The sequence below is a fragment of the Salvelinus fontinalis genome, chromosome 15, assembly GCF_029448725.1.
Source record: "Salvelinus fontinalis isolate EN_2023a chromosome 15, ASM2944872v1, whole genome shotgun sequence".
Taxonomy (NCBI): Eukaryota; Metazoa; Chordata; class Actinopteri; order Salmoniformes; family Salmonidae; genus Salvelinus; species Salvelinus fontinalis.
In genome coordinates, this window is record NC_074679.1 from 9,259,685 (window position 1) to 9,269,991 (window position 10,307).

Genomic DNA, 10,307 nt, shown 5'->3' on the forward strand with positions numbered 1-10,307 from the left:
CTAGGTTTACCTCCACCGTATTCACATCCTACCATACCTTTGTCTGTACATTATATCTTGAAGCTATTTTATCGCCCCCAGAAACCTCCTTTTACTCTCTGTTCCGGACGTTCTAGACGACCAATTCTCATAGCTTTTAGCCGTAACCTTATCCTACTCCTCCTCTGTTGCTCTGGTGATGTAGAGGTGAATCCAGGTCCTGCAGTGCCTAGCTCCACTCCTATTCCCCAGGCGCTCTCTTTTGATGACTTCTGTAACCGTAATAGCCTTGGTTTAATGCATGTTAACATTAGAAGCCTCCTCCCTAAGTATGTTTTATTGACTGCTTTTGCACACTCTGCCAACCCGGATGTTCTAGCCGTGTCTGAATCCTGGCTTAGGAAGACCACCAAAAATTCTGAAATGTTCATCCCTAACTACAACATTTTCAGACATGATAGAACGACCAAAGGGGCGGTGTTGCAATCTACTGCAAAGATAGTCTGCAGAGTTCTGTCCTACTATCCAGGTCTGTACCCAAGCAATTTGAACTTCTACTTTTAAAAATCCACCTCTCTAAAAACAAGTCTCTCACCGTTGCCGCCTGCTATAGACCACCCTCTGCCCCCAGCTGTGCTCTGGACACCATATGTGAACTGATTGCCCCCCATCTATCTTCAGAACTCGTGCTGCTAGGCGACCTAAACTGAAACATGCTTAACACCCCAGCCATCCTACAATCTAAGCTTGATGCCCTCAATCTCACACAAAGTATCAATGAACCTACCATGTACCACCCCAAAGCCGTAAACACGGGCACCCTCATAGATATCATCCTAACCAACTTGCCCTCTAAATACACCTCTGCTGTTTTCAACCAAGATCTCAGCAATCACTGCCTCATTGCTTGCATCCGTAATGGGTCAGCGGTCAAACAACCTCCATTCATCACTGTCAAACGCTCCCTGAAACACTTCAGCGAGCAGGCCTTTCTAATCGACCTGGCCGGGGTATCCTGGAAGGATATTGATCTCATCTCTGGAGGCAGAGGGTGATCTCATCCCATCAGTAGATGATGCCTGGTTATTTAAAAAAAAATGCCTTTCTCACCATTTTAAATAAGCATGCCCCATTCAAGAAATTTAGAACCAGGAACAGATATAGCCCTTGGTTCTCTCCAGACCTGACTACCCTTAACCAACACAAAACATCCTATGGCGTTCTGCATTAGCATCGAACAGCCCCCGTGATATGCAACTTTTCAGGGAAGCGAAAAACCAATATACACAGGCAGTTAGAAAAGCCAAGGCTAGCTTTCTCAAGCAGAAATTTGCTTCCTGCAACACAAACTCAAAAAAGTTCCGTGACACTGTAAAGTCCATGGAGAATAAGAACACCTCTTCCCAGCTGCCCACTGCACTGAGGATAGGAAACTGTCACCACCGCTAAATCCACTATAATTGAGAATTTCAACTATGCATTTTTCGAAGGCTGGCCATGCTTTCCACCTGGCTACCCCTATCCAGGGCAACAGCACTGCACCCACCACAGCAACTCGCCCAAGCCTTCCCCATTTCTCCTTCTCCCAAATCCAGTCAGCTGATGTTCTGAAAGAGCTGCAAAATCTGGACCCCTACAAATCAGCCGGGCTAGACAATCTGGACCCTTTCTTTATAAAATGATCTGCCGAAATTGTTGCAACCCCTATTACTAGCCTGTTCAACCTCTCTTTCGTGTCGTCTGAGATTCCCTAAGATTGGAAAGCAGCTGCGGTCATCCCCCTCTTCAAAGGGGGTGACACTCTTGACCCAAACTGCTACAGACCTATATCTATCCTACCCTGCCTTTCTAAGGTCTTCGAAAGCCAAGTCAACAAACAGATTACCGACCATTTCGAATCCCACCATACCTTCTCCGCTATGCAATCTTGTTTCAGAGCTGGTCATGGGTGGATCTCAGCCACGCTCATGGTCCTAAACGATATCTTAACCGCCATCGATAAGAAACAATACTGTGCAGCCGTATTCATTGACCTGGCCACATCCTCATCGGCAGACTCAATAGCCTTGGTTTCTCAAATGATTGCCTCGCCTGGTTCACCAACTACTTCTCTGATAGAGTTCAGTGTGTCAAATCGGAGGGCCTGTTGTCCGGGCCTCTGGCATTCTCTATGGGAGTGCCACAGGGTTCAATTCTTGGACCGACTCTCTTCTCTGTATACATCAATGATGTCACTCTTGCTGCTGGTGAGTCTCTGATCCACCTCTACGCATACGACACCATTCTGTATACTTCTGGCCCTTCGGACACTGTGTTAACAACCCTCCAGACGAGCTTCAATGCCATACAACTCTCCTTCCGTGGCCTCCAATTGCTCTTAAATACAAGTAAAACTAAATGCATGCTCTTCAACCGATCGCTGCCTGCACCTGCCCGCCCGTCCAACATCACTACTCTGGACGGTTCTGACTTAGAATATGTGGACAACTACAAATACCTAGGGTTCTGGTTAGACTGTAAACTCTCCTTCCAGACTCACATCAAACATCTCCAATCCAAAGTTATATCTAGAATTGGCTTCCTATTTCGCAACAATGCATCCTTCACTCATACTGCCAAACATACCCTTGTAAAACTGACCATCCTACCGATCCTCGACTTCGGCGTTGTAATTTACAAAATAGCCTCCAACAATCTACTCAATAAATTGAATGCAGTCTATCACAGTGCCATCCGTTTTGTCACCAAAGCCCCATATACTACCCACCACTGCGACCTGTACGCTCTCGTTGGCTGGCACTCGCTTCATACTCGTCGCCAAACCCACTGGCTCCAGGTCATCTCCAAGACCCTTCTAGGTAAAGTCCCCACTTATCTCAGCTCACTGGTCACCATAGCAGCACCCACCTGTAGCACGCGCTCCAGCAGGTTTATCTCACTGGTCACCCCCAAAACCAATTCTTCCTTTGGACGCCTCTCCTTCCAGTTCTCTGCTGCCAATGACTGGAACGAACTACAAAAAATCTCTGAAACTGGAAACATTTTCTCCCTCACTAGCTTTAAGCACCAGCTGTCAGAGCAGCTGACAGATTACTGCACCTGTACATAGCCCATCTATAATTTAGCCCAAATGTAACAGTATAACTTTACGGCGTCCCCTCGCCCCGACCCGGGCGCAAACCAGGGATCCTCTGCACACATCAACAACGGTCGCTCACGAAGCATCGTTACCCATCGCTCCACAAAGGCCGCGGCCCTTGCAGAGCAAGGGGAACCACTACTTCAAGTCTCAGAGCAAGTGACGTCACCGACTGAAAGGCTGCTAGTGCGCATTACCGCTACCTAGCTAGCCATTTCACATCGGTTACATTCACCCCCCTTTCGACCTCCTCCTTTTCCGCAGCAACCAGTGATCCGGGTCAACAGCATCAATGTAACAGTTTAACTTTACGTCCGTCCCCTCGCCCATACCCGGGCGCGAACCAGGGACCCTCTGCACACATCAACAACAGTTACCCACGAAGCATCGTTACCCATCGCTCCACAAAAGCCGCGGAGCAAGGGGAACCACTACTTCAAGTCTCAGAGCAAGTGACGTTACCGACTGAAAGGCTGCTAGCGCGCACCACCGCTACCTAGCTAGCCATTTCACATCCTTTACATAAACAACTACCTCTCCCCGTACTGTATTTATTTATTTTGCTCCTTTGCACCCCAATATTTCTATCTGTACTTCGCACATTCTTCCACTACCGATCGCTGCAGCTGTACATAGTCCATCGGTATATAGCCCACCCAATTTACCTACCTCACCCCCCATACTGCTTTTATTTATTTACTTTTCTGCTCTTTTGCACACTAGTATCTCTACTTGCACATGATCATCTGATGATTTATCACTCCAGTGTTAATCTGCTAAATTGTAATTATTCGATTTATTGCCTACCTCCTCATGCCTTTTGCACACATTGTATATAGATTCTCTTTTTTTTCTACCATGTTATTGACTTGTTTATTGTTTACTCCATGTGTAACTATGTGTTGTTGTCTGTTCACACTGCTATGCTTTATCTTGGCCATGTCGCAGTTGCAGATGAGAACTTGTTCTCAACTAGCCTACCTGGTTAAATAAAGGTGAAATAAAATTAAAAATTAAAAAAAATCGCAATCGACCGGTTGGTGACCACTGCTATAGGCTCTCTCATCGTCGTCGGTGATCAGGCATACCACTGTCGTGTCGTCAGCAAACTTGATGGTCGTGTTGGAGTCGTGCGTTGCCAGAGTCGTGGTTGAACAGGGAGTACAGGAGGGGACAAAGCACACACCCTTGAGGGTTCCCCTGTGTTGAGGGTCAGTGTGGCGGAGGTGATGTTGCCTATCCTCACCATCTGGGGTCGGCCCGTCAGAAAGTCCAGGATTCAGTTGCAAGGGGAAGTGTTCAGTCCCAGGGTCCTGAGTTGGTGATGAGTTATGACTATGAGCTACAGTACAGTACGTGTGTGTGTGTGTGTGTGTGTGTGTGTGTGTGTGTGTGTGTGTGTGTGTGTGTGTGTGTGTGTGTGTGTGTGTGTGTGTGTGTGTGTGTGTGTGTGTGTGTGTGTGTGTGTGTGTGTGTGTGTGTGTGTGTGTTCCTTGTCTCCATTGCTCCGGTGCAGACCATTCGGGACTCTCCCTGACTTCATAGGATCAGGGCTTTGGTGGAGTTAATCCGGAAGGCATGCTATGTGCTGGAGGAAAGATCCTCTGGGTGTGTGTGTGTGTGTGGGTAGGGAGCAGATGGCCCTGACCCCGGAGCAGCATATCTATAGACTGTAACGCTGTAGGAAACAGGAAAATCCCTTCAGTTCCACCCATAGACAATCACCAGGCCTAAACCGTTCCTCTGCGACTACCAGATTATAGAACACCACAGCGATCCACTGGGTCTAAATACAAAGTGCTTAATGCCAAACTAAAAGGGAGTTTATTTTCGGCATTATCGTCTTTCACCAGGTCACGTTACGAGTAAGAATAACATTCTCGTATAATGTTATCTCTGGAGTTTTGTTATTGGTTTCGTATTTAAAAAGGGACAATCTGTGATTACTGCATCAATTAAAAAAAAATAATAATAATAATATACACTGAGCGTACAAAACATTTAACAGGTGACATCAATAAGGGATCATAGCTTTCACCTGGATTCACCTGGTCGGTCTGTCATGGAAAGAGCAGGTGTTCCGAAAGTTTTGTCCACTCTGTTTATTTCGATTGTTAAAGAATATAAGTTATAGATGCCTCATGAGCTTAGTTCAGCTGTCACACCCCCTCAGAACCCAAAATATAAGCTTTAAAGCCTCATAACATGGTTAGAACTTCAATGTTGATATCATGGCTCTGTCTATGAATTTGAGATTGGTTACATTTCTCCAGCTCTATCCCTCCTCTGTTTACCAGAACAGTGGTGGGGTGTCCACTTTGTTATTATTCGAACTGCAGAATGCCCCTTTAAACACATTGTCAGGTAGGCTCGGCCAGCAACCATGGGATGAGTTGCAGTGGAGAGGAGAGCGTCTGATTGATGAGGATTATATACAGTTGATGTCGGAAGTTTACATACACCTTAGCCAAATACATTTAAACTCAGTTTTTCACAATTCCTGACATTTAATCCTAATAAAAAGTCGCTGTCTTAGGTCAGTTAGGATCACCACTTTATTTTAAGAATGTGAAATGTCAGAATAATAGAAGAGAGAATTATTTATTTCAGCTTTTATTTCTTTCATCACATTCCCAGTGGGTCAGAAATTTACATACACTCAATTAGTATTTGGTAGCATTGCCTTTAAATTGTTTACCTTGGGTGACATATTTTGGGTGGCCTTCCACAAGCTTCACACAATAAGTTGGGTGAATATTGGCCCATTCCTCCTGACAGAGCGGGTGTAACTGAGTCAGGTTTGTAGGATCCTTGCTTGCACACACTTTTTCAGTTCTGCCCACAACTTTAATGTGGGATTGAGGTAATTGCTTTGTGATGGCCACTCCAATACATTGACTTTGCTGTCCTTAAGCTATTTTGCCACAAGTTTGGAAGTATGCTTGGGGTCATCGTTCATTTGGAAGACCCATTTGCGACCAAGCTTTAACTTCCTGACTGATGTCTTGAGATGTTGCTTCAATATATCCACATAATTTTCCTTCCTCATGATGCCATTCTATTTTGTGAAGTGCACCAGTCTCTGCTGCAGCAAAGCACCCCCACAACATGATGCTGCCACCCCCGTCTTTCACGGTTGGGATGGTGTTCTTCGGCTTGCAAGCCTCCCCCTTTTTCCTCCAAACATAACGATTGTCATTATGGCCATTATGGCCATTTTTGTTTCATCAGACCAGAGGTCATTTCTCCAAAAAGTACGATCTTTGTCCCCATGTGCAGTTGCAAACCGTAGTTTGGCTTTATTATGGCGGTTTGGAGCAGTGGCTTCTTCCTTGCTGAGCGGCCTTTCAGGTTATGTCGATATAGGACTCGTTTTACTGTGGATATAGATACTTTTGTACCTGTTTCCTCCAGTATCTTCACATGGTCCTTTGCTGTTGTTCTGGGATTGATCTGCACTTTTCGCACCAAAGTACGTTCATCTCTAGGAGACAGAACGCGTCTCCTTCCTGAGCGGTATGACGGCTGCGTGGTCCCATGGTGTTTATACTTGCGTACTATTGTTTGTACAGATGAACGTGGTACTTTCAGGGATTTGGAAATTGCTCCCAAGGATCAACAAGACCTGTGGAGGTCTACATTTTTTTTTCTGAGGTCTTGGCTGATCTCTTTTGATTTTCCCCTGATACCAAGCAAAGAGGCACTGAGTTTGAAGGTAGGCCTTGAAATACATCCACATGTACACCTCCAATTGACTCAAATGATGTCAATTAGCCTATCAGAAGCTTCTAAAGCCATGGCATTTTCCAAGCTGTTTAAAGGCACAGTCAACTTAGTGTATGTAAACTTCTGACCCACTGGTATTGTGATACAATGAATTATAAGTGAAATAATCTGTCTGTAAACAATTGTTTGAAAAATTACTTGTGTCATGCACAAAGTAGATGTCCTAACTGACTTGCCAAAACTATAGTTTGTTTAACAAGAAATTTGTGGAGTGGTTGAAAACAAGTTTTAATGACTGCAACCTACGTGTATGTAAACTTCCGACTTTAACTGTAAGTATATCTTTTACAGAGGTCATTTACAGATAGCTAGTCTGTAGTAACCTTGTTATGTAAACATCATATGTTTATCTGTGTATGCAGCCTCAGACACACACACACACACAAACACACACACACACACACACACACACACACACACACACACACACACACACACACACATAGAGATCCTGCATTAACAATGTTGCCCTGGTAACAACCTGTGAATAATGGAGCATGTCTTCTCTTTGATGTGAAGGAGACAGATGTGACATGTTAAAATGGCGGCAGCCCCCTCCCCCACCCCCCCACCCTCTCCCACTCCTCCCTCCCCCTCTCCTTGTCCTTGACACAGTTATTTAATGTGGTCGTGTTTAATTATCAAATATGGAGCCTGTGTAACCTCAGTCTCCTGAAAACTGGGGTAGAGGACAACGTCTGGGCACTGGGCTGCTCCGTGACTCATAATGAAACATGAGCATCGTCTGGGCACTGGGCTGCTCCGTGACTCATAATGAAACATGAGCATCGTCTGGGCACTGGGCTGCTCCGTGACTCATAATGAAACACGAGCAACGTCTGGGCACTGGGCTGCTCCGTGACTCATAATGAAACATGAGCAACGTCTGGGCACTGGGCTGCTCCGTGACTCATAATGAAACACGAGCAACGTCTTGGCACTGGGCTGCTCCGTGACTCATAATGAAACATGAGCAACGCCTGGGCACTGGGCTGCTCCGTGGCTCATAATGAAACACGAGCAACGTCTGGGCACTGGGCTGCTCCGTGGCTCATAATGAAACACGAGCAACGTCTGGGCACTGGGCTGCTCCGTGGCTCATAATGAAACACGAGCAACGTCTGGGCACTGGGCTGCTCCGTGCTCATAATGAAACATGAGCATCGTCTGGGCACTGGGCTGCTCCGTGACTCATAATGAAACACGAGCAACGTCTGGGCACTGGGCTGCTCCGTGACTCATAATGAAACATGAGCAACGTCTGGGCACTGGGCTGCTCCGTGGCTCATAATGAAACACGAGCAACGTCTGGGCACTGGGCTGCTCCGTGGCTCATAATGAAACACGAGCAACGCCTGGGCACTGGGCTGCTCCGTGGCTCATAATGAAACACGAGCAACGTCTGGGCACTGGGCTGCTCCGTGGCTCATAATGAAACACGAGCAACGTCTGGGCACTGGGCTGCTCCGTGGCTCATAATGAAACACGAGCATCGTCTGGGCACTGGGCTGCTCCGTGGCTCATAATGAAACACGAGCAACGTCTGGGCACTGGGCGGCTCCGTGGCTCATAATGAAACACGAGCAACGTCTGGGCACTGGGCTGCTCCGTGGCTCATAATGAAACATGAGCAACGTCTGGGCACTGGGCTGCTCCGTGGCTCATAATGAAACATGAGCAACGTCTGGGCACTGGGCTGCTCCGTGGCTCATAATGAAACATGAGCAACGTACACGCTAAAGGCTGTTTCTTTATTCTAGGCTACTGGCAGTCAGCTGCATGAGAAACAGGTTAGCATATCATTGTGCGGTTGGTTGCATGTACTGTAGGTTATATAGGCTTTGAATGATTAACACAATGGAACTTTCTAGTTTCAAAATGAAACCGCTGTGTCAGAGATACATGAATAAGACGGAGAAGAAAGCAGACAGACACAAGATCTTCATATCTACTGTACATCTCTTCTTAGATGTGGTTTATCCCCAGCTCTTCATTGTTTCCTGAGCTTACAGCAGTCTCGTGACCTGGTTTCTCTCAGAACCACACGGACTGTGGTGTGATGGGCTCAGCTCTGACACGTCTTCTATTTCCTGGGGAAATGTTGTTTATCTGAGCTGAACATGGAGTCTGATTGATTGCAGTGAACAGAGACGGTTTATCACTGGCAGCTGACAGTGTGTTACCAGTCTCTGTGTGACACTAGGACAGCATCTCATTGTTACCAGTCTCTATTTGACACTAGGACAGCATCTCATTGTTACCAGTCTCTGTTTGACACTAGGACAGCATCTCATTGTTACCAGTCTCTATTTGACACTAGGACAGCATCTCATTGTTACCAGTCTCTGTTTGACACTAGGACAGCATCTCATTGTTACCAGTCTCTATTTGACACTAGGACAGCATCTCATTGTTACCAGTCTCTGTTTGACACTAGGACAGCATCTCATTGTTACCAGTCTCTATTTGACACTAGGACAGCATCTCATTGTTACCAGTCTCTGTTTGACACTAGGACAGCATCTCATTGTTACCAGTCTCTGTTTGACACTAGGACAGCATCTCATTGTTACCAGTCTCTGTTTGACACTAGGACAGCATCTCATTGTTACCAGTCTCTGTTTGACACTAGGACAGCATCTAATTGTTACCAGTCTGCTGTTTGACACTAGGACAGCATCTCATTGTTACCAGTCTCTGTTTGACACTAGGACAGCATCTCATTGTTACCAGTCTCTGTTTGACACTAGGACAGCATCTCATTGTTTCTAAAGGAGCTCAGCGTTGAGCTGTTTCTAATAGAGATCAGTGTTGAGCACCAGAAGTTAATTAAAAGCATTATTATCATTTCTCCTAGCCTCTCTTCATCACATGATTACATATGCCCTCTCTTATGACCGAAAATAACTTCCGGACATCAGAACTGCGATTACTCACCACGGACGTGCAGAATCCTTTTTTGTCCTTTAATGAGTCCAACATGAATGATATACTGCTTTCCCAGGAACAGGCCCAGATCCCCGTCATTTGCGTGAAGAGGAGCCGGAGAAAAAGGGGCCTTCTGAGAATTCGTAGGAGATCTAATTAACTTACACTGCCTTCCATTCTGCTAGCATACATGCAATCTTTGGAAAATAATAATAAATTACCTATGCAGAAGATTACACTACCAACAGGACATTCAAAACTGTAACATCTTATGCTTCACGGAGTCGTGGCTGAACGACGACATTATCAACATACAGCTGGCTGGTTATACGCTGTATCGGCAGGACAGAACAGCGGCGTCTGGTAAGACTTATTTAGATTTATTGCCTACCTCCTCATGCCTTTTGCACACATTGTATATAGATTCTCTTTTTCTACCATGTTATTGACTTGTTTATTGTTTACTCCATGTGTA

General features: G+C 45.9%; 1 protein-coding gene across 4 annotated transcripts in view; it reads left to right on the forward strand.

Moving 5' to 3' along the window:
* LOC129811386 (synaptosomal-associated protein 25-B-like) overlaps nucleotides 1-10,307 on the forward strand; it is an 83,457-nt gene that overhangs the window by 24,515 nt on the left and 48,635 nt on the right. Inside the window, exon 1 of one of the 4 annotated variants that reach the window (XM_055862648.1) lies at nucleotides 10,112-10,195. The exons of the other annotated variants lie outside the window; for them this stretch is intronic. The gene's annotated coding sequence lies outside the window, so the exon portion shown is untranslated. Of the gene's footprint in view, nucleotides 1-10,111; nucleotides 10,196-10,307 lie in introns of those variants that run through there. 4 annotated transcript variants of the gene reach the window in all.